The sequence below is a fragment of the Sus scrofa genome, chromosome Y (assembly GCF_054392235.1).
Source record: "Sus scrofa isolate SSC_HxYL_T2T_F1_AM1 chromosome Y, Sscrofa_HxYL_maternal_Yorkshire_Landrace_v2.0, whole genome shotgun sequence".
In the NCBI taxonomy this organism is placed as follows: Eukaryota; Metazoa; Chordata; class Mammalia; order Artiodactyla; family Suidae; genus Sus; species Sus scrofa.
The window spans coordinates 5,822,989-5,848,306 of record NC_139402.1 but is presented as its reverse complement, the minus strand read 5'-3'; the positions used below and the strand labels follow the sequence as shown (position 1 = coordinate 5,848,306).

Genomic DNA, 25,318 nt, shown 5'->3' with positions numbered 1-25,318 from the left:
CTGGCCTGGGAACTTACATATGCCCCAGGTATGGCCTTAAAAAGCCAAAAAAAAAAAGAAAAAAAAAAAAGAAAAGAAAAGAAAAGAAATATACATTATGCTTCAGATCACCAGAGAACACCTTTTAGCTTTCACCAAAATTGTGTTGTTAGTCCAGGGTTTCCCAGCAGTGCCCTTGTTGAGCTTGGGAGCAGGGACTTCTCTGTCGGGAAGCAGCATCCTGTTGGGCAGCAGCCTTGGCGTCCACCCACCAGGTGTGGTGGCAGCCTCCGACTGCCCAGTGGGGACAGTGAAAGATGTCCCTGGCGCTGCCACATGGCCTGGGGCAGAGGAGCAAAACTCCCCCCCGTTGAGAACCACCCCATTAACCCAAGCACTCTTGAGTTTTAAAAGAGCACATTTCCAAAATCCACTTTGCAGGTCTGGATAGAACCGACGGTGCCAGCTGCCTTTTTCTCATCCCCCTGGAGGTCTCTGGTCAGCCTGACTTCCCTTCTGGGATCCCTCCCTCCCTCTCCCTCCCTCCCTTCTTTCAGCAAACATTTTCTGTGCCTCCTGCCAAGCAAAACCAGTACGCTTTCTGGGGCTAAAACGGTGCCCAAGATACAGACCAGAATCTTTTTTTTTTTCTTTAATGATTTTTATTTTTTTCCGTCATAGCTGGTTTACCGTGTTGTCAGTTTTCCACTGTGCCGCACGGTGACCCGGTCACACACCCCCGTATTCACATTCGTTTTCTCCCATGATCTTGCTCCATCCTATGTGCCTAGATATCGTTCCCAGGGCTACACAGCAGGATCTCATTGCTTATCCACTCCAAAGCCAATCGTGTGTATCTCCGAACCCCAACAGACTGGGGTCTTTAATAATCAGGATAGAGTTCCAACATAGTAACCTTCGGACTAAGCTACTCAGCAAAACGCTTGTTTCGGGATCTGTCCAAATAGGAGCTGTCCCCCTGCCCTGCCTGATGTGCTCGCATTCTTCGGAGCATCGGGCTGGAGGCAGCGCGTGAGTCAGCCTCCGAAAGGCATCACCAGGATGCACCACCTGTGGGCCTTTGCCCCCCTCCATGGGCTACGAGGGTATTCTACACGTTCAGATCCCTCCAGACCCCAGACCTCAAGCGTCTGGTATTTCACAAAAGCAGACCAAAGAAGAAAGCGGCCCTTCCTAGGTGCCAGCTCATTTACTGTATCGTGGGAGAGGTTTCCTTAGGCATTTGACCGCTTGTCCTGGTGGGTCCATGCTGGCACCTGACTGTAATTACGTTACCCCCTCTGTGACAGTGAGGGGTGGGGTTTCTGCCCACACGGTGGGGGCAGGAACGTGAACAAAAGCAACGATGCTTTTAATGTGAGGTTTGGACACGTTACGCATCCTGCCTTCTTCACGTCCACCGCCGATCCCCTTGTGTGGAGAGTGACAGTCAGTCCCATCAGCTCCGTAAACAGAGTAAAAAAATGTCCTAGGTGGTGCTGTCAGGAGCCTTGGGACCGCTTTTAGGCATTTTCCTCAGGATGCCCCAAAATGGGAACGAGAGAGGGCCCTTATTGATGACCAGAGAGAACTGATCACAGACAAGGGGAAGTCAGAGATGTGACCCCTTGAGAGGGATCTGACCAATCAAGCAGAATCGGGAGCACGGCTGCAGGATGTGTGTGTACAGGGGGGAGTCATGTCTCGCAGAAATCAGACAGGCGCCTTCCCGAGGCGGACAGACGTGGCCGGCTTCAGGAGATGGCTTTCCCTGGAGTAAACATGGCACAGGGGGCAGGAAGGAACAGCCCCCAGGATGTCCAATCCTCATCGCTCGAGCCATGGTTATGCCCCCGTTGCAAGGCAGAGGGGAAACACGACTGCCGACGGGGTTAGGATGGCTGACCGATGGACCTGAGGTGGAGAGATGAGCATGGATGGTCCAGGGGCACACGGTCATCAGCAGCATCCTGCGAAACCAAGCCACCCCTGAGCAGCCACAGCCGGCTTTGCAGGTGCAGCAGGAGGCACAAGCCAAGGAGCAGGGACAGTGTCTAGATGCTGCGGAAGGGGAGACAAGATGTTCTCCGTACAGAGAATGTCTCCAGAAAGCCAGTGCCTGGGTTTTAGCCCTGGTGAGACCTGTGTCACATCGCCAAGCTGCACCCCTGTCAGATAATGCCTGGGGATTAAGACTCCAGGTGTGTGGCAGTGTGTCGTAGCTTCAGGTAGGAAATCAGTCCACAGGTCTCTCCACGGTGGGTGGAAACAGAGTTCGCGGAACCCCGAGTTCCCTAGCGTGGATATTTTCTTAGGGTCACAGGGCAACGTAGAATTTTAAAGAGTTCATCATGTTGAATTCTTTGTGGTAAGCATGCCAGGGAGAGAGCAGGAGAGAGGGTCTGGAAGTGGGGAAACCAGAAACAAGAGGAATCCTCCAAAATGACATGGCCTCGGCGAAGAGGGAGCTGCCGATGGGAGGCAGCAGGCACAGGGGAGACGGATCTGTCACGGAGGCGGACAGCAGCGCGTCAAAGCCTGGAGGATGCATCCTCGTCCGGAGACTGTAGGAGGCAGTCTGTTTTCATTGTTCCCCTCATTAAAAGTGGTACATGACCTGTGGAAGAAGATCACTTCAGTGGGGACATGTGGGCAGACTTTGAGTTGGCATTGGTGTATCCAGGTGGTGATGGATGTCTGACCACAGGCAGGTGGGCCCATGGATTGAAAGAGTAAAAAGAAAGGTGTCTTGGAGACCCACGCATGTCTTTGGAGACCCATGTCTTTGGCTGACCTTCAGCACAGAAATGCCCCTGGAAGCCAGGGGGGGGAAGAATTTCCCCTGGAGACGTGTATGCTTGATACAGAAGAGAGGGCAGTGGGAAGTTGAATCTTAGCCTCCATGGATGTTAAGGGAAGATGCTGAGAAAGGTGGGGAGCATAAGGATACAGACTGAAGAAAATTCGAGGGAGGAGGGACAAAAAAGGGGAGTGTCGCAGCTGCAAAGATGTCACGGTCTTGCAAGAAACAGGACATCGTCAAAGATGGAGCATGCTGCAGACACCTCAAGACATGAAAGCATGGAGGAGTTCCTGTTACGGTGCAGTGGTAATGAACCCAACTAGTATCCATCCATGAGGACGTGGGTTCAATCCCTGGCCTTGCTCAGTGGGTTAAGGATCCGGGGTTGCCGTGAGCTGTGGTGTAGCTCGCAGAAGCGGCTCGGATCCTGCATTGCTGTGGCTGTGGTGGAGGCCAGCAGCTGCAGCTCTGCCTCGATTCCTAGCCTGAGACTTTCCATATGCTGCAGGTGCAGCCCTAAAAAGCAAAAACAAAAAAGGGTGGAAGATTTCTCTAGAGATGTTAAAATCAATGTCTTCCACATCCCCGCTTCAGAAGAGATCTGGTGCTGTGTTTCCTCTAAGACTCAGCATTGCAGCCCGTGGAAAAACCGTCTGTACACTTCGGGATTCTCAGGATGGCATATGTCCCTCTGAAAAGGGGCACCGCTGCATTTTCAAATACACACTAGAAATTTACACCATCCGTGAGGCCACCCATCTTGTAAGAACGGTAGGTATTCCACCATCTAGAATAAGCCTATATTTTCCCGTTTCCATTTTCAAATCCCAACCTGGTGGAATTCACCTCAAGTGCTACTGCATTAGTGATGGCGTTTCTTTGTTTTTTTGCATGCTTGTCATCACTGGAAACTTCTCTCAGGGCAGTCTAGTCCCCTGTCTCAGATGCCCGCAGCACAGCACACACTCGAGCTGTGCAGCCTGCTCACGAGAATTGACTGCCTAATGGAAAAGAATTGACCTTTTGGAGTTCCTCTTTTCTGCAAATGCATCTTTCTCTCTTCTGCCAAGATATCTGTCTTTATTCACTTTCCCCTAGAGTCAATAGAGCCAGCGTGAGCAGAGTATAAATTCCGACTCGTTTCCGAAAGAACTCTGTTCGTCACGGAAGCGAACTGTACGCTGTTTTCTTGAACTGAGAGCTGGACCAATTGTCCAGAAATTCATGGGTCTTTGTGTTAACCGTGCAGGAGGACAAGTAGATGACGTCATGTTTGACCTTCTGCTCTGGAACCCCCTCTTACTGGGCATCACATAAGGATGCACCGAGTGACCCCAGACTCAGAGTCACGTGACACAGATGGAAGGACTTCATCTACATGCATGTGTGCGGAAGGTTTAATTTCTAGCAGCAGAATGATTCACAGTCTCAGGAGAGCTGGCAGCCTAAGGGAACGTCTCTGCCTTGTTCACATAGGTGCTAACATGTCGGTGGGTATGGTTAAGTCTAGCTGCTCCTGCTCTCAGATGCGGAGGTGCTGGGTGGTGTCAGGAAGCCCCACTCATCACAGATTTTTTTTTTTTTTTTTGTCTTTTGTCTTTTTTTGTTGTTGTTGTTGTTATTGTTGCTATTTCTTGGGCCGCTCCCGCGGCATATGGAGATTCCCAGGCTAGGGGTTGAATGGGAGCTGTAGCCACCGGCCTACACCAGAGCCACAGCAACGCGGGATCCGAGCCGCGTCTGCAACCTACACCACAGCTCACGGCAACGCCGGATCGTTAACCCACTGAGCAAGGGCAGGGATCGAACCTGCAACCTCATGGTTCCTAGTTGGATTCGTTAACCACTGCTCCACGACGGGAACTCCAATTTTTTTTTTTTTTTGTCTTTTGTCTTTTTTTGTTGTTGTTGTTGTTATTGTTGCTATTTCTTGGAATCACAGATTTTGAAGAATGGAGTGCAGTAAATTAACATGGACTATGAGTCCTTGGTCAAATTCATAAAAGCAGAGATAGGATGGAAAGCCCACCAAGATCCTAAAAACAATTAAATCAGCATATATTCGGGATATGGAATGAAATTTTGCCTATGGGTCACATGCAAAGTGTAATTATGTTCTATATTCTTTAAAAGAATGAAGGAATGAGGACATGAACATACGTGAATATTTGACAAATTACCCAGCTTTGGTAAGACAAAGGGTGGAAGACTAGCAGGTGAGGTTATGGAATATGGAACAAAGAATGAAAAGAGCTAAAATACGCTTGTGCAAGGAGCAGAAGTGAGAAAACATGGGGAGGTGGAAGGAAGCTCTCTCTGAAGAGGGGTCCCCTAAGAATTTTGCCAGATTGATTAAAGGCAATCACTTTTTCGCCACAACAGAACAAATCCAGCTGTGGCTGAGGACACAACCAACTCAGACCTAGAACCACAGATTTTAAATTCAGGATAGCAAGGCCAAGAAAAAAATCTTCAAAATAGGAAAAGATCAAACAAATAGACGCACGCACACACAAAAACCCCAAAGGAATTACAGCCTGATGTCATATTTCTGAGCAGTAATGTCATCCTGAATCTCTAAATCCGGCAAATATATCCTCCAGGAGCAAGGACAAAATAAAGATGCTGTAAGTCAAACCGATGGCCTTAGAATTTACCTCAGTGCGGACAGCAAGGTCTCAAAGACACTTTTAACCGTGTTTTAATAACAGTGGCAGAGACTCAAGAGGAGGGAGCATCCTCTTACATTAAACGTCTGAGACACAATGAAGAATGGAGACTATTGAACGTGCTACACTGCGTAGCTAAATTGAAACACATGTTGTCTTTATGGCAACATCGTTGAAAATAAGAACGCCTCGTGGACATGCAAGTGCAATAAAATCTACCTGAATATTTATGACCGCACCAGCTTCTAAGCTGGCAAGAGACTGTCCATGCTTTACATTTTCCAAGATCATTATCATGTTCTGGAGAAGGAGGAGATGTTCCTTCCATTCCGACTACAATTAAAGCACTTTGCCAAAAAAAAAAAAAACCACAAAAAACGTATAGGGGTTCTTGTCATGGCTCAGCAGTCATGAACCTGACGAATATCCATGAGAATGTGGGTTTGATCCCTGGCCTCGCTCAGTGGGTTGAGGATCCGGCGTTGCTGTGAGCTGTGGTGTAGGTCACAGACGTGGCTCAGATCCCACATTGCTGTGGCCGTGGCCGTGGCCGTGGCTGTGGCTGTGGCCGGCAGCTGCAGCTCTGATTTGACCCCTGGCCTGGGAACTTTCATGTGCCACAAGTGCAGCCTGAAAAAAAAAAAAAAAGGTACAGGGTTGTCTGTGATATAGGATAGATAGCAGAGTGGAAAAATGAGAAAAAGAAATCTCCCAATCAAAGAAAGAGATCCAAACAAAGCAGAATAGACATCAAAAGGAAAGACAAAACATGTGTTTAGAAATTACAATCACATAGAAGATTTATTTTGCGTGACGTGACTCCTGCACTCTGGAAAACAAGGAGATTTCTCTGAAACATGCACAGGCGGTGAAGCAGAAGGTGCAGGGGTCACCCTCTTGGGCAGACAGTTTTCAGTGGGTTGCCCGTATGGCTGTGGGTATGGCTTGAACAGGGGCAGGTGGTTGCAGACCTGATGGTCTCCCTGAAAGCTGCAGACAGGTGAACACTCAGGAAGCACGGCCTCTTTATTGGTCTGTGCTGGTGACTGTGGTTTTCTTTGTATCAGTGAGGAAGAGGGAGGCAAGTGTTGTTAAGAGAACCCTGGAGAACAATAGAGGGTGTATTTGAAAAAAGGAGTGCGTGAGGGACATCGCTGGGCAGGTCCTTGAGGACAGCAGAGGGGCTGGTGAAAGACGCAGGGGAGGGAAGGGTTTGCGGTAGAAATTAGAATGAAGAGCATATGGGAAAGAAAAAAATAAGAAGATCCTGAATGTGTGGGGCCAACAGGAGAAAGGACATAGAGATACCCTTTCCCCTGGAGTTTCTCTGTTCAAGACACAAGTAGCTAATATTGTAACAATGTCCATTTCTTTTTTCTAATGTCAACACCTCAGACTTTTTTTTTTTTTTTTTTTTGAATGCCTGCACCTGCAGCACATGGAAGTTCTCTGGCCAGGGACTGAATGGCAACGCTGGATTCTTTTAACTCACTATACCAGGCTGAGGATCGAACCTGAACCTCTGCAGTGATAGGAGACACGACAGTCAGATTCTTAACCCACTGCGCCACTAGCTGGACCTCCAGCTTGGTGGCACAACTAGATGAAATAGCCCATTGCTTAATGGTGAATAACATTTTAGATTTTTGGAGTTCCTATTGTGGCTCAGCAGTCACGAACTGGACTAGTACCCATGTGGATTTGGATTCATTCCCTGGCCTCGAGCAATGAGTGAAGGATCTGGCCTTGCCGTGAGCTGTGGTATAGGTCACAGACACAGCTCAGATCCAGCGTTGCTGTGGCCGAGGTGTAGGCCGGCAGCTGCAGCTCTGATTTGACCCCTAGCCTGGGAGCCTCCATCTGCTGCAGGTGTGGCCCTAAAAAGACAATCAATACATAAAAATAAAATGAGATTTTCTTTCCCTAAATTAGCTGCAGTGCCTATTAGGTACAGGTACTGTTTTTCAGCCTGATAAATTAGACACCTGACATGTTTCGTGTTATGATACTGCCAGCACCCCAGGTTTGCAACAATGTGTAAGATATTTTGAGGGTTACTATGTCCTGAGATGCAATTGAATTCCCAGATTGTGAGTGAGCATCGGTTGACCTGGAAGGGCTAATGCGTGTTTGGGTCTCTGAGCTCATCGTAGCCAGATATCTCGGAAGAGTTCTTGAAATGCCCTTTAGGAAAAGGCATGGGCAGCTTTGCAGTGGTGCAGGCAATCTTGTGGGGTGCCTCCTCCTGGAAGGGAAAATGGGCCTCTGTGATGCTTGCCGTCCTGCCGCATCAGTACATACTCTGTAGCTCACCTGCAGAAACCAGGCAGACACCTCAGCCTTCAGTACAAACATCAAGGGACACGGTCTTACCACAGCAATGTTGTGAAATAAATTAAGGCTTTCAGCGCCTGTTTCCTACCCAAAGAACTCATCTCCCAAGACGGCTTTCCCAGTATCCTCTGAAGGGGATTCAGACAATGGAACTTTCAGACAGATGCAAGACACAGCTAATGCATTTCACACTCCTGATGCCTTGGTGGTATCAGTTTGCCAGTTGACAGCTATACCTGCCAGTATTTTTATTGGAAAAATTGGATATTGTTGTGTCTAATTATTTTACATGCCTTTATGACCTGTTTCTTACAGGGTAAACACTAAGGGACTCTTAGGTCGTCTCTACACTTTGGTATTTTTCTTGCTTCACTCACTACAGCGATGGGTGTCTCACCGTAGTTGGTTCCTTTATGCTTTATTAAACAACTTTGCAAAGTCAGGAATGAATATGAAACTCTTGCTTTTACGTGGTGTGTATGTTTTTAGTAGTAGCAAGAAGGGTGATTTCAGTGTGTTCAGATCTCTCTCACCTAGGAAACAGGGCTAAAATGCAATGCAGGTAAAGCTATCACAGTGAAATAACAACAGTTTTCCAACATTCCCATGTCCAGTTCTTTTCTTTTAATTATCAGTATTAAATATTTGATAAAGAATTCACCGTGTATTTATACTCTGTGAAGTTTTATGGAATTACAACAACAAAAATTAAGACGGTTCCTGATCTAAAGTGTAAAAATATGGGAAACTATTATATAGAGAGTGGGTGACAGCGAGGTCCTATTACAGAGCACAGGGAAGTATATTCAGTATCCTGCGATGACCCATCATGGAAAAGAATATGAAAAGTGTATACATCTGTATATGTGTGTGTGTATATGCATATATATAAACTGAATCCCTTTGCTGCACACCAGAGGCTAATGCAACATTGTACGTCAACTATCTATGTGTGTGTGTATACACTGAGTCACTTTGCCGTACCCCAGAAACTAATGCAACATTGTGAATCAACTACACTTCAGTTAAAGAAATAAGTGAAAAAATATGAGAATGAGGACAATACATGAACCCTCGGGGAGAAAAAAGCAGGTAGCAATCAAAACAAACTATATTTTAAGTAAGCGTACTTAGAGCTGAATGGGATTACTGGATGACAGCCTTTTCTTAGAGAGGCATTATAAACCACATCTTTTAAGACGTTGTAGCTACTACCAAAGAGAAGAAAGAAATTTGGAAAAGTCCTTTGACGCAGAACTGGAAAACAGCTTAGAAGACTAGCACACAGGCAACAAAACTCAATTGCAAACATGTTGCTCCTTCATTCCTGAGAGTCTAATGCAGTAATTGCACAATTCTTTGGCAATTTTTCCAACATTTACAAATAGAAAATAAAATCTGTTACCATGCTGATGACTATTGCCTATGAAATAATTATCGCCTGGAATATTACATTTGCGTATGCTTAAGTTTTGACATTGAACCACCCTTGGTAGAATCTGGCTTAAATGTTTGTAGACTTCATTGCGTGAGCCCATGTGCATTGCACCTGCTAGGACCTAATCAACCTTTTAAAACTATTTTTATCATGATGAGATCCATGCCCTAAGTCCTGATTTGTAATATTACCAATAACTTCTTTAATTTTCTATTAAGTAGTACTTAGATTTATTTTTTTATGAGTAGAGTTGATGTAGACTGTTATGGCTCTTTCTGCTGTTCATGTAAGAAAGGAGAGGACAAGTGTAGAAACACAAAAGGGAATTTAGCTTCAAAGAGGAATGACCACATCCAAGGAGAAGCACCCACCGTTTGCTAAGGGCTGTGTGGGGGGTGTTGGGGTGTGTGTGTGTGAGTTTGAAGGAAAAGGCGGCACACAGACACAGGACGCTTCCTTGGAATGAGTTCCTACCATTTCGATGCCACCCCTGCTGGGTACAGGTATGCCGTGGAGCTAAGTAAGGCAACGTGGTTCACCTTTGTCCAGCATCTGGAAGAGCATCCCTTGCATATGGGAATCCTGAGTATCGGAGGTGACAGCCGACGTTAGGGCAGCGGGATCGCCCTCCAGAATTCTCTCAGATCGTAAAAGCACCATCGTGCTGTCTCTTTCTGAAAAAGGAAGATATATGTAAAATTTCATCCCGAGACCCTTTAGGGAGAAATGGCCATACGTGTGTAGCACAGGCAGTGTTTGAGAACAGCGAGCACACTCAGCTTTTCAATCCACTGTGAGCAAATGAATACACATTTCCCTCTCTGCATGTTTTAAGACTCCTCGGGTCCAGTTTCTGAAACACTTGATTTGCTGTAGGAGTTTCTAATTTACAGCGAAAGAGAATGATACACAGTCTTAGGAGAGTTTTCTCTCACTTACATAAGAAAATTTCTGCAAATCCTGGTATTTTAGCTTTTGCGAAAATATGGACCTTTGCAATACTGACAGTTTTGAGAGAATTTATGTATTTGTTTTTCAAAAATTTCCTAAGCATCTCTCTCTAAATCCAAAGGACATCCATGAGAATGTGGTGCATAGATATATATTTTTTCTTGGTTCTTTCTCCTAAAACAGGCTGTACATTGTATATAAATTTAATGCTTTTTAAAGCATCTTCACTTGCTGCTCAGTTGAAAAATGTAATTGCTGATGGATCCTTTTCATCACCTGCAAAAATCAGTGTGCTACCCGTCACCTGTGCTACCTGAGGAAACAGGTGACCCATGGACACATTGATGTGAATGTGACAGCATTTCAGTCTTAGCTCAGTCGGGGGTGTCTTACATCTCATCCGCATCTGCCTGGAGTGGCATTTGCCCACCCCAGCCGTGGTGCCCGAGTCAACATTTCTGCCATTTTCTCTTTCTTTTTTTTCAAATACCAATCTCCTGTGTCTCTACCATTCAGAGAAGCACATTACAGGCAAGACCTGTTTACAGTGACTCTCTTCCATTGGAAACAACGATGTCAAACATTGCTTAATGAATATTTACTTTTAAATTGCCGAGAAAATAGTTACCGGAGATCCATAAACCCGTGAACCTATGACCACGCTGCCTTTCGCTTTTTATGGACACTGAACCTGAATATTGAAAAGTGTAAAAACTAGGTGACCACCTCGATGGGTTCACAGAAAGAGAACATGCCCTCGCAGTAAGCTTCCAGATCCGTAGGTCAGAATATTACAGGTCCGTGTTCACACGAGGGAGGCATTCCTTTCATGCATCTCTGTCCTGACTACCCACTCCGTCCTCCCCACAGTTCACCCACAGTTCACCTTGCTGCTCTTAGACCTTGTGAAAATGGAGCTGAGCAGTTTGCTCTGCTCTCTCTTGCTGCTTTTACTCAGTATTTGTCTGTCAGCAGTATCCAGGCCATTGTGTGTAAGGATGCATGATTTGTTTCATGGCTCTGTAATACGTTGATGTCCTTATAGCCTCCCATTTATTTATGCATTCTCTTAGTATCATCATTAGCTATTTGGGTTGTTTCCTGATTGGAGCAGTAATAAATATTGCTACTCTAGACTCCAGTGCATGACCTTTATCCCTGGTAACTTAATATTTTCAGTGCTGTTTTACATGATGCATATAACTGGAATTATTTAGTTGGCTGTTCCTACCTTGGAAAGCAGAGAGTGATGTTTGCGTACTACTCAGCATGCACACTGGTTCTGGTGTTTTTGGATTCCCTTGCTTGTTCATGATCATAAGCCTATGACCTGTTAATACTATTTTTTCCTAAGAACTCTCAGAACTTTATAGTCTAGTCCCCTGCCTTTTTCCAGGAGGTGTCTCCTCAAATCTACTATTGAATAGATTCAGTAATGTCCTTTTTCTCTGAGTGCTTCTGATGTTTGCAGAACGTTGAGAAGTTAAACCTTTATGAAGGAAAAGAAGCCCCTTCATAGTGTTAGTCTGATTAAAAACAAACATACGAACAAACACACCTTCCTGTAAAGTAATAAGGGGCTGGTGTTCTTTTGGGGACATTCATTTTAAAAATAGATGAATTGTTTGATGGAATATTACTCAGCCGTGAAGAAAGAACAATACCATTTGCAGCAACATGGGTGGAACTAGAGACTCTCATACTGAGTGAAGTAAGTCTGAAAGAGAAAGACAAATATCAGATATCACTTATATCTGGAACCTCATATCCTGCACAAATGAACCTTTCCACTGAAAAGAAATGCATTGACTTGGAGAACAGAGTTCTGGTTGCCAAGGGGGAGGTGGATGGAGTGGCATGGATGGGGAGTTTGGGGTTAATAGATGGTAAACTATTGCACTTGGAGTGGATAAGCCATGAGATCCTGCTGTGTAGCCCTGGGACCTCTATCTAGTCCCTTGTGATGGAACCTGATGGAGGATAATGGGAGAAAAAAGAAGGCATATGTGTGTATGTGACTGGGTCACTTTACAGTAGAAAATGGACAGAACACTGTAAATAAACTATAATGGAAAAAATAGAAGTCATTAAAAAATAACATAAACATGGGCAAATTTTGAAGCAGTTCCCCAAGTAGACGAATGTAATGAGTAGCACTGCTGACCTCCAATGATTAATTTAGAACCAGCCTTTTCAGCTGTCTTCCTTCATGCTGTTACCACCCCCAGAAAATATCATCCATCGTAGCTCATTCCTGAGGGTCATGAATGAGTAGAGTTTGAGGATTTCAAGTGTCTTCTTGCCTGTGCTGAGCTCTTTCCTTGGTTCTAGAAATAGTCTGTGTGATATGAAATGATACATTTTTCCCGTTAGGATTTTCTCAAATCTCTGTGGTACTGTCTCCTGTTTCAATATGCCATCGACTCCTCCTGTTGATGCTTTTTTTTCTTCCTGACCAAACTCGTCAATGTGTTTTCAACATTGCTTTTCTTCCATTCGTGTTTTACATTGTGTTGGCTCTGCTCTTGATGTTTCTCTCGCGTTCCACTGCAGATCACGGGATAGTATTCTTAGTATTTACTCCTCACTTCCCTCTTTCCACTGTCCCAGCCTTTCACCTGGGTTTCCCAGTTTTTAATTGTGTGTGTCTTTTAGAGCTCCTCTTTAAAATTGGTCGTACTAGGCATTCCTGTGGGACTCAGCCTGTCAAAGATCTGGCATTGTCCCTGCAGTGGCTTTGGTTGCTGCCATAGGGTGGGTTTGATCCATGGCCTGGCAACGTCTGCATGTGAATGGGGCCAAAAAAAAAAAAAAAATTAGTTACACTAAAATTAAAATCAGTAACGTAAAATCCCTTCCCTTTACTCGCAGTCCACGTGACTTGCCATACAATGTTGATGTCTTTGGTGTTTGCCTGTTTTTCAGTTTCCATATTTTTCTTTCCAATCCTGAATTGTTTAGAAGTGTGTGTTTCATGAGCTAAGCCTATGACATGATTTTCACTAATGTTTTGTTGTCAGTTTCTAATTTTACCATATTTTTTGTGTGTGTGTCTTTTCAGGGCCGCACCCATGGCATATGGAGGTTCCCCGGCAAGAGGTCTAATTGGAGCTGTAGCCGCCGGCCTGCACCAGAGTCACAGCCATGTAGGATCTGAGCCGCGTCTGCAACCTACACCACAGCTCACGGCAAGGCCGGATCCTTAACCCACTGAGCAAGGCCAGGGATCAAACCTGCAACCTCATGGTTCCTAGTCGGATTCCTTAACCACTGAGCCATGATGGGAACACCCAGATTTTTGGGACGTTGCTTTGCCGCTGCATTTTAGAGTGTCCTGGTTCGTGTAGTAGATTTGTAACTGTTCCAGATGTGCAGTGTTCTGTGAGTCCACCAACACAGTCCTTTGCGTATCCTGTATCATCTCCCTCTATCTGCTAAAGACTTTCTGCTGTCAAGCCATTTTGGAGAAAGATTTAAATCTAACACCGACTTTGGATTAGCTAGTTTTTCTGTTTCCTTTTGGGTGGCTGTGTGTGCACACGCGCGTGCGTGAGCGTTTGCTATTTTGTTCGGTGAAAACCAGATCAGAATTTGGGTGGTATTTTCCCCTTTTATAATACATTTCCAGGAGAGGTCTTACTTGTCCCTCTGCTTCTCTGAAAGGCCTTGCAGCGCACAGTGGATGAAATGGCACCCCTCAGGCTGAGGTGTCGGAAAAGGAGGTTTCCTATTTCATTATTAACAATAATAAGACGTCTCTGTCCAGAGGCTTGCTACGCAGTATTATAAATAATCCCAAGAGCAGCCTGTCTGGACAGAGGAACCAATCCTAGCTGGATGTCCTGTAGCCACGCAGCCTCCTGAGGAGCTGAGAAATAGAGTTATCAGTGCCAGTGAGTTATCCCGCCTTCAGGAGGATGGAGCAGCAGGCTCTGGGGACTGGGGTAGATGCAAATCCTCATTATCGCTCTCTGCAGAGAAGAATCCACACGGACACACACACACACACACCCAGACATGGGCTCTGAAATGTTAATGTGGACTTCACCCCCATCCATACAGTGCACGCGGGCGTGCGCACACACACACTCTCATCATAAACGTGATCTGAAACGTGCTTGTCGACGCCTTGGACCGTTGGTGTAGCACAAGCACGCACTCACACTCACACGTGTCATAGACGCGGACTGAGTGTGAACGTGGACTTCCCGCACCGTGCAGCACACACACATGCACACACACAGTTTCACATCACACTGTTGTCCACAGAGACGTGTCAGTGTGACAGTTACCATCCTAACGTGCTTCTGCCTCCGAGAGCAGCCTGAACGGAAATCCTCGCAGAAGCCAAGCGGCGGCACCAAGCCAGGCGTCTCTGGCTGGGCGTGTGAGCTCCGTGGGAGAATCGGCCTTGCTTGTGGGGAATCCCAGCTGGGGGTCCTCACCAGGAGAGGCTGGCTGGTCTCTTTCCAGGACAGCTGTATGCTCTCCCTACATCTGGATCTTCAGGGCTCTGAACCACTCACTGCAGCATTGGTTCCCCAAGGGCTGGATTTTCCCAGGACTCGTATCCAGGTGGTTAATTCATACCATGCGGCATCGGGGTGCATGTATGGTGCCTGTGGGGTGCAGGTAGCAGAAAGGGGATGTGATCCTGGGGTAAAGTGGGCTCTCGCCCCTGACTGCTGTCCTCAGAAGGGAGGCATTCTGTCGTGGCTCCGAGGGTTAGGGATCCGGTGTCACTGCTGCAATGTGGGTTCAGTCCCTGGCCTAGTGATTTCCACATGCCCTAGGCATGGCTGAAAAGAGGAAAAAAAAAAAAAAAAAAAGCACAAGAGAGACAGAAAGAGAGAGAGAGGGAGGTGGGGGAGGGAGAGAAGGGAGAGGAGGATTAGGAGACAGAAACTCAGGAGAAACCACAGGAAGGGTCTGAGAGGAGGTCCTCCTGGATGAAGGGTCCCTCCATCCAAGGACAGTGTCCTCCTAAGAGGCAGAAGAGGAGACCCAGACACAGAGGAGAAGCCACGGGAAGGGTCTGAGAGGAGGTCCTCCTGGATGAGGGGGGCCCTCCATCCAAGGACAGTGTCCTCCTAAGAGGCAGAAGAGGAGACCCAGACACAGAGGAGAAGCCACGGGAAGGGTCTGAGAGGAGCTCCTTCTGGATGAGGGGGGCCCTCCATCCAAGGACCGTGTCCTCCTTAGAGACACAAGAGGAGACCCAGACACAGAGGAGAAGCCATGGGAAGGGTCTGAGAGGAGGTCCTCCTCCATCTGCGCCTTGCTTCCCGTCATCACCCGCCCTTGGATTAACAAGTCACAGGTTCGGGTGATGGGATAAAAACCTGTCCCTTGGTAACAGTCGTGACCTCAAGCATCTCACTCTTCCAGGGGCTCTGTGATCTCCCTGTGAGCTGGAACGGGGCTCTTCTCTTCTCTCCACCTCTCTCTCAGGGGTTTGGTCCTTCCCAGAGTGGTGTCACAGTAAGACGAGCTTTGGAAGCTGATTCCTGTGGAGGGGGGGTGGTTTTACCAGCACCCCTTTCCCCTGGTCATTTTGGAGGTGGCTGCTGCCTTACAGGTGCGCGATAAAATGTGTGCTGAAGAGTTGTGTTGCTCCTGAGACCAGCTTATCTGGAGGGTCTCTGAAACAGCTCCCCCTTAACCGCCCCTTACCTTTTAACTGAGAGCGAATCGCAAGGCAGCCACAGCAAGTTTTTTTCAGAGGTCGTACACACAGTGCTGAGTGTAATCATTTTATTTATGTATCTTTTTTTTAGGGCCGCACCTGCGGCATATGGAAGTTCCCAGCCCAGGGGTCAAATCACAGCGGTAGCTGCCAGCCTACACCCCAGCTGCAGCACTGCAGGATCTGAGCTGTGTCTGCAACCCACACCACAATTCACGGCAATGCCAGATCCTTAACCCACTGAGCGAGGCCAGGGAGTGAACCCACATCCTCACGGATGCAAGTTGGGTTCGTTACCGCTGAACCACGATGGAAACTCTTATTTTTAATTTAAACTTTTTTGTTGCAATATAGTTGATGTACCATGTGCTGTAGTGATCATTTTAAATACTGCTTATCAGTCAGGTGAGACTGGGCTTTCTAAGAGCCTTTGTAGCAGATGAAACAGATGCTCAACCTGTGGCATGCAGGTGGCCTTCAGTGGCTTTCGACTGTGAGTTCGCCAAGGAGGGATTATAAGCAAGAGATGATAGATGTTGAAGGACAGAGACTCCCAACCTGACAGTACGAGGAGGTCAGGAATGGAGCAGGAAATGACACGGGAGAAACTGCATCAGGCGTGGCAGAAAAAAAAATATATAAGGCAGCCAGAGCAACTGTCCCCTCTAAAGAAAGAAGTTTCTGGCCCTGAGGGCTGCATGCCAAAAGAGGTGACCTCTTTTGAGATTGAGACTGAGAATTGAAAATGGGCTTCGGCTCCAGGAAGTTATTAGTGACCCTTTATCTGAGTCGCCTCCAGGCCCCCCAGGCTGCGGATTCCTGCCTGGATGATCGCGGGAGAGAAGGGGCTGGAGGGGGAGGCAGAGGCTTGGTGAGCTCAGGTAGCTCTTATTCCTGCCTGGATGATCGCGGGAGAGAAGGGGCTGGAGGGGGAGGCAGAGGCTTGGTGAGCTCAGGTAGCTCTTATTCCTGCCTGGATGATCGTGGGAGAGAAGGGGCTGGAGGGGGAGGCAGAGGCTTGGTGAGCTCAGGTAGCTCTTTGGGAGGAATTCCGTACCATGGGAGCCGGAAGGAATGGATGGAAGCCGATGGGGAATGTGAGTCAAGAATATGATTTTTTTAAGATGGGAAGTAAGGAGCATTATTTTTTTTTTTTTTTTTTTTTTGTGGCTGGGGATTGGTCCAGGAGTTGTATCCTTGAGAAAGCAAGAAGGGAGGGCATCCTTGTGAAGACAGAGGGGTGGTGTTTAGAAAGGAGCAGCATCTAGCCTCCATCAGCATTTTTATGTGTAATTAAAAAAAAAAAAACTGTTGAGGGTCGCACCCACGGCGGATGGAAGTTCCCAGGCTAGGGGTTGAACTGGAGCTGCAGCTGCCAGTCTATGTCACAGCCACAGCAACGAGGGATTGGAGCCACGTCTGTGACCTACAGCACAGCTCATGGCAATACTGGATCCTTAACCCGCTGAGCAGGGCCAGGGATTGAACCTGCATCCTCGTGGATACTCGTTGGGTTTGTTACCACTGAGCCATGATGGGAACTCCTCCATCAGCAATTTTAATACGTGGGTTCAGATGTGGGGTGCTTGCTGGCTGTGCAGGTCCAAGTCCGTGGATGCTTTGGGCTCATAGCTTCCATGTTCTTGAGGCGATGGAGGGTAAAATCAGCAGGTGATTGAGGGGGGTAAGTCTTGGGGTTCCGTGGAGGAGGGTACAGAATACTTACCAGAAGGGGCTGGAGGATTCCTAGACTGTGGAAGCTTGGTGGGGGCACCTGGACACCACGTTTGGCATTCACTGTAACGTCAGAATGGGCGGAAGCTGGTGTGGCTGTTTATGTTCACGGTGGGCAGTGGGGTGGAGGCAGGGCTGTACTGACCCAGAGCTGTGCTTACAAGCTCAGGCAAGAAAATGAGAGGGCCCGGGATTCAGGGTATTCGTGTAGGAGTGTTTATGGTTTCCTACCACGGGCTTTTAGCGGGGACTCAGGATAAAGAGAGGTGCCTTTCAATGAAGGGTTGGCAGCTTCAAGGCATTCGGGAGGCCAGTGAAGTGGATAGGGGCATTAGCAGGGGTGAGCTAGAACAATCGAGGCTTAAGATCAGAAAGAAGTTGTAGCCCTGAGCAGATGGAGGTGCGGTGCGATGCGTAAGGGAATGCATTTGGGTGGAGAAAAAGCATCATTGCAGGAAAGATTTCAACGAACCAAAGGGTGAGGGTGTTGAAAGGATCAGAGCGATGGCAGTTCCCTGGTTGGCAACTGGTTAGGATCTGGTGTTTTCAGTGCTTTGGCCGCTGTTTAGTCCCTGGTCTGGGAACTGAGATCCCGTGTCAAGCCAGTGCATCCTGCAGCCTCTGCCCCCTCCAAAAAGAGAAAGGATCAGATGGACATATATATATATGTTAAGAATTGGCAGGAGTTCCCGTTGTGGCTCAGCGGGTTAAGAACCTGATATAGTGTTGGTGAGGATGAGGGTTTGATCCCTGGCCTCACTCACTGGGTCAAGGATCTGGTGTTGTTGCAGGCTGTGGTGTAGGTCACAGATGTGGCTAGGATCTTGTGTGGCTGTGGCTGTGATGTAGGCCTGCAGCTGTAGCTCCAGTTCTACCCCTAGCCTGGAAACATCCATATGCCATGGATGTGGCCGGCAAAAGACAAAAAAAAAGGACTTAGCTCAGCAGAATTGGAGACCAGGATGGCAAAGCAAGAGGCCCAGTATTGAGAAATGAGGGGGACGGATGTGGGTATCAAGAGAATTCCCGTGATGCCTTGGGGTACAGAAGAATGAACGTGCATGGGAGTTGCCTTCCCAAAATGTGTCTCTGACGAAGAATTATTTTAGGTTGATTATTGGAAGCAACACAAGACTCAGGAAGTCTTTCTTTTTAACTCTCCTTAGCTGCCTAAAGAATCTACATAGAGGGCTTGCTTCCAGAAGAGAGCTGCGAGCAGAGAGGTCTGCAGAGAACATGACCCAGTGTGGAGGGGTCCGCAGGGTCCAGAGACCAGAGGCCCCTCTGGGCCTCCCTGTCTGCCTGGTCCAGCAAACATCTCTTTACACACTTTGGCTTTTCCATCTCCATGTGCATCCTCCCGCTGCCCTTGGAAGTCCCAGACCACTGCCCCCAGCATCGTCTTTTGTCTTTGGAGGAAGGTGGCACTTCGGGGGAGGGGCTCAGTCCTTGTGGTGATGGCGTCAGTTTTCCTGGGTCTCCTGCACCTAGACCCATTATTAAGTGCTGGTGTGACATTCTCCCACTCCTCTGTCTCACGTCCATGTAGTCCTTAGATTTTAAGAACCTACAGGGGTAGAGGGAAGCATCTTCATTCCCCACCCCCACCCCCGAAGTGGTGGCATTGGCTGACAGGGGGTGTGAAGCAGGAGGAAGGGCTGAGCGAGGCCAGGGCACAGGGCAGACGTGGACTTTTGCAGGGGCTGGAGCGCAGGCCCTGGGCAGGCTGACCCGGGGTCAGGCTGCTGATCCTGGGATGACCATCTGCTGATTCTGGGATCGTGCTGGCTGAGACACCTGGGTAGGGTGTGGAATCCGGGGTGAGGGCTGGTGACCAAGGAGGGCTGGGCTTCTAAGGCCCCTTTGTCACTGGCGCTGATGGAGCCAGGAGGCTGTGGGAAAGGCACAGTCCCCTCCAGCTCCTCAGGTGGGGATGCTTCTGTGGCTCTGATGCCCCCCACATCTCTAAAATGGCTCATATTGACACCAGTGCCGTATGGACGGCAGTTAAGAATGGCCTGGAAACACAGAATACCAAACGCAAACCAAAATAATCAACGATCTCCACTTGGAATGCATGAAATTACTGCTTTAATTCCACTGGAGATTTTCTTCAGTACCTTGTTTTAGTTCGCAGTACCTCCTTGTATCCCAGATTTCTTATAGATCCCCCGAATATAGTTGGAACATAAGAATTGCCCAATTTTGTTCTTTGGCATCTATCCAATCCCCCCCCCCTTAAACTTGAGAATTCACGAGCCTTTCATAAAAGATCAACATGGTTTTATTTTTATGTTTTATAAATCATCCAACTTTTTGAGGTACAGTTTACAGTATTAATTTCAAGTGTACAGCAAAATGATTCAGCTATATATATATATTCAGATATATGCATATAAATATATATATATAAATACACATATATTCTTTTTCAGATTCTTTCCCATTAGGGCTATTGCCACATAGTGACTGTAGTTCCCTGTGCTGTGCAGTAGGTCCTTATTGTTTATCTTATAGGTAAAATTCTGTGTACATGCTAATCACAACCCCTAATTTATCTCCTTCACCCCTACGATCCCTCAGTTTGTTTTCTATGTCTGAGAGTCTAGTTCTGAAAACCACCCGATGTCCTTCTAAATGTAAGCAGATCCACTACACAGAAAAAACAATCACAGCAAAGCACTCACCTCGGCAAGGATGCAAAGCATATAGGGTGCCATTGAACTTGAGGATTCCTGTTTGTACCCACGCTGAAGGGGGAGTTAAATCCTGTCCTGTGTGCAGTTTGGTCTCCCTGAAGCTGATTTCCTTGTCTTTCAGCAGAACTGAATGCCAAGATGGTTAAAAAACTCACACACAGGACATGTTTTGAGTAGAACACAGAAGCCGCTCTTTGTGGGAGCAAAACTGGCCTGAAACATTATCCCTGAGAAATGTGGCAAAGAGAGGACTTGCCACCTGCTGGCCCCAGGAGCTGCTGCTTTTGCTAAGGACAGTTAGGAACTGCCCCAGGCGGCTGCCAGGAGAGCAGGCTGACACTTATCTTGGTCACTGGGCCCCCCGTGATCCTTGTAGAAGTCACTTTCATGGTATTAAAAGGTGTCTGAGCTGAGGTCAAGCATCTCTGGTCGCACAGACCAGAGACAGAGTCTGGTTCTGTCAATAAGACAAATACCATTTATGTTGATGGTATGTCTTTGGCCATAGGCATACACATATGGCATACATGTACATACATGTGTGTGTGTGTATCTACACATATTTATGCACGTGCGTGTGTGTATACACACGGATATAGTTATATATACACACACGCAATGTACATTTACTTATAATTTACACTTGGATTTACAGAATTCTCCACCTCCTCGGAAGAGAAGATTCCGTTAAACCTGAAAGAGGAAATGAAGGAATAAGAGCAGAATCCCAGGGAGGACCTCAGGTTTCAGATCTCCGGGGTGAAGCTCGGTTTTCTCACTCTCTGAGACTATTTTCATTCCAGAGTGACCGTCTGCAGCCCTGAACTGTACCTCCATGCATTCGACAGAGGGCAGAGACGTGAAAATAGAGGTGGTCTCGGCTGCACTTAGGCGAAACATGTACATGGCGCCAGTTTGTAAAAACTGAGACATGTGTCCTGGTTTGGGGAGTTTTTGAACGACGGTTATTCCGCATCTTGGTCGCATTGTAAATTAGTTTCTAGATCACTTCATACATGTCACTGTCCAAATATTCTTTTATTACTGCTGCTGAAATAGGCAGTTACCTGTGGTTATTGGGAACCATTAGCATAACCGCGTACTGACAGTTCAGGATGCACAAGAGAAGGACTTAAGTGCAGACAGACGTCCTTGTACGTGGGGATGATGATATTAACAAGCGTCGTTCTGGACACGGACGACACCGGGTCGAGAATAATTAACCATAACCTAGGGAAGGAAGCAACACTGCACTGGCTGTGTAGACATAGCAGCAAGTCTAATCATGAATCTCATGCATCCCTTTTGTCTCTTTCAAGACAGTACGTTATTACACTGACTTTGCCACTTTTCAGCTGTATCACAGTTTTCTTACTCTCTCTGCTGTCACAATAAATGACCAAGTGTTATCGAGATAATGTAACGAGTTGCATCCCACGGGTCTTTGTGGTAATAGTCTCCCTTTATGAAAATGCCCTAATTTGACAGATAAATGTACAGTCGAGTTTCTAGTTGGATGGAGGCAAAACCATGAGTGTAAATGCATATACCTTGAGCTGCACAGACACATGTATAAATAAGAATATTTCTAACAGGGTGTTATGTAGCTTGGTTCTTTTAATTTCATTGAAATAATTGGTAAGGAAATTGAAAGGTGACTCAGGCCCTTCTGGGGAAGTCCAATAATTTTCTCATGGCAAGTCGGAAATTTTCAGATTGGTTTGTTACAATGGTCTGTGATCCAAGCACACACTGCTTCCTGATGCCTTGGCAGGTTTCTCTTACTGTAGTTTCCCAGACACCGTTACGGCTTTCTTCTGTGTTGGCTTTATTCAATGGGTGTATGGCAGTTAATCCATAATAAAATTTATGATTTCATATGAGAGGTATGTGTGGAATAATGCTTAAGCATGGGGAGTGACGGGGAAATAGATACGTTGCAGCATCCTCCCAGACCGTGGGCATCTCTAAGCCCGCTTCATCCTGGACCACTGCTCCTGGGCTGACAGGAGATGGAGTTGTTCCCCAGATTCTGACCCTTGAAGGTGACACGAATTCTGCATTCCGCTGGTACAGAGAGAGAGATAGAAAATACATCTATTGAAAACCTCTGCTAAGCCCAAAATGGTTATTAATGATTAAACAACTCGTAGATGATACCCTTTGCTCCTTACTGAATTCATTGTTTTAGGAGCATTCTCTAAGCATTCTTGTCTGTTTCTCATACGAACCGGATGAGGTGGGTTTCATCGTTATCCCATTTCATGGATGAGGAAATTGAGGCTTGGAGTGATTTAAAAACAGCATTTGGTGTTAAACATGTAATGGTTTCCTGGGCCAGAGTGAAACGAAGAATAAACACTGGGGTTTAAAGAAGACGTATAATGAGCTACTTTCCATTTGGAAGGAGAAGGTTCCATTCTTTTAAAAAAATTATTAAATTTTATTGGAGTATAGCTGACCCGCACTGTTGTACTGGATGAAGGTGTACAGCGAAATCAGTTGGACCCATATCCATTCCTTTTTATTCTCCTGTGAAGGTCACTACAGAGGGTTGAGTAGCGTTCCCTGTGACAGACGGTAGGTCCTGCTTACCCATCCATCGCATGCGTGGGTGTCAGCATGGAATGCCAGCCCTGTACGTCAATCCCAAGCGCTCACTTTATCCCTCACCCTAGTGCTTCCCCTTTGGTGACTGTAAATTTGGTTTCCCAATCTTCGAGTCTGTTTCTGTTTTGGGGAACAAGTTCCCCCGCATCATTCTTTATTAGATTCCACACATGAGTGGTATCGTGTGATATTTGTCCTTTTCTGTCTGACTTAGTATGATCATCTCTAGGTCCATCCACGTTGCTGTGAATGGCAGTATTTCATTCTTTTTTACGGCTGAGTAATATTCCATTGTGTACACGGACCACCTCTTCTTCATCCATTTCTCTGTCGATGGACACTTAGGTTGCTTCCATGTTTTGGCTATTGTGACGAGTGCTGCAGTGAACACTGGGTGCATGGATCCTTTCTAATTATGGTTCTCTCTAGATATAATCCAGGAGGGGGATTGCTGGATCATATATATACCAGTTGCAAAAGGGTATTTGGATGATTCCACAGTGTGATAACTATAAAGACCTGAGGGTGATCATTGGTCCTTGGTAACCTCCATTTCCCCCTATTTAATCCAGGTTTATTTATGGGAAGAGGACTCTACCCCATTGATAGCAAGACAGTACTGTGAAATAATCCTAGGTCTGAAGCATGTGCTTTTGAAAATAGCAACAAAGCCAGTTGTGTAGTGAACTGAAAGACATTGCTTCTGCTAGGATATGTGAGAAGGAATTAGCCCATTTTATTAGTCAATACCTGAGGGACAGAAAATGTTGTTTTTGTCAACCTCATGGAAGCTAATCCCATATGGGATTTTGTTATGTGCCAACTATTGCTATAGTGTATGTGTCTCATAAGATGCAGACAATAGAGGAAAACAATTCGTCATACAATGTTAACATGGCATTAGGGCAAGAGACACTGAAAACTTTAAGTATTGCTTCAAATAAACAACAGAGAATGATGCTAAAAGATAAGTATTCCCCTTTCTGTCCTCAGAAAATGTTTCTATATCCATCTTCTATACCATTATGTTTGAAAAAACCTAATAAAACTTTTCCAGTTCCTTCTCGATTTCCCCATAAACTCTTCAAATCTTTAACCAACAAAGAAGCAAGACTATCGCATTGTTTAAAAAAAAAAATAGATGGCTTAGCTCTCATTAATATGGCAGGCATTTAGTGATCCCCAGGGTGACAGGAGATGCCATTAGATATGCGACTTTTCCAAAATTGCTCTTTGAGTATTTGACAGTAACCCGTGGGAAGGTTTAAAGCTCATCTTGAATTTCTTGCCATCATGGTTATCAGCATCCGTCCTTTCCCCAAAGCATCCGTCCATCTGTCAAACAAGCACTTAACCTGTCACTTCCTCCTCAAGCAGAATAAACCGAAGCTAAACAACTCTGCTTTCCTTCTTTCAGGGGTCTTTACTGAGACATCTACTCTATCTTCTGATTCATCGCCATGCATTTTTACTCTATGCCTATTTTCTTTCTTTCATTCAAATTATTATTATTATTTTTAAGGGCTGCACCTGCAGCATATGGAAATCACTGGGCTAGGGTTTGAATCGGAGCTGCAGCTGCAGCTGCACTCTGTGCCACAGCCATGGCAACACTGGATCAGAGCCACATCGGTGACCTACGCCAGAGCTCATGGCAGTGCCTGATCCTTAACCCACTGAGCAAGGCCAGGGATTGAACCTGCATTCTCACAGACACCATGTCTGGTTCTTAACCCACTGAACCACAGTTGGAAGTCCTCCATTTAAATTTTAAATGAACACAAAATATTGTAACCACATAAAAAGAGTCAAAATAATGTAAAAATGCCCTTCTGACCAGCAACTAGATGAGATGCTTTTTATAAATTTTTCTTTCTTTCCATCTTCTGCCCTCCTTCCCTCCCTCCCTGCTCCCTTTTTCTCTCTTTCTTTCCTTTTCGCCATCTGGGCCAGGGATCAGATCTAAGCTACAGATGCAACCTTTGCCTATTATAAATTTTTCAAAGCACTTTTTTGAGAGACTAAATAAACCCACCTTCCTTCATGCATGTGTTCCATCCTTCCCAAAGGTAACCTCTTACTGACAGTCACTCTATATATTCATCTGTGTGTCTTTTATCTAATGACTAAATCCCACATTTCCCTCTAAGAATAGAAATCTGATCATTATTGTACATTTTTCCCTTAACTATACTGACACACATGGGTCTGGTTCAGTGTCCTTAAGTGCTGCAAAGCACTGTGTGATATAGCAATAATATGCCCATTTCTTCTTAAAAGTATCTTACTTCTTTTGCCATATTTTCTTGCAAAAACAATACAAGGATTAGCATCCTCAAGCCTCCTCCTTATACAGGCCTGTGAATTCATCTGGTGATTCCTTTTTTTTTTTTTTTTTACATTTCCCCCCCTCCC

General features: G+C 46.2%; 1 long non-coding RNA gene across 3 annotated transcripts in view; it reads left to right on the top strand.

Moving 5' to 3' along the window:
• The window catches only part of LOC110257730 (uncharacterized), a 129,178-nt gene that overhangs the window by 47,796 nt on the left and 56,064 nt on the right, over window positions 1-25,318 (top strand). The window contains exon 3 of one of the 3 annotated variants that reach the window (XR_014836008.1): window positions 20,949-22,828. The exons of the other annotated variants lie outside the window; for them this stretch is intronic. This is a non-coding gene — a long non-coding RNA (uncharacterized LOC110257730). Of the gene's footprint in view, window positions 1-20,948; window positions 22,829-25,318 lie in introns of those variants that run through there. 3 annotated transcript variants of the gene reach the window in all.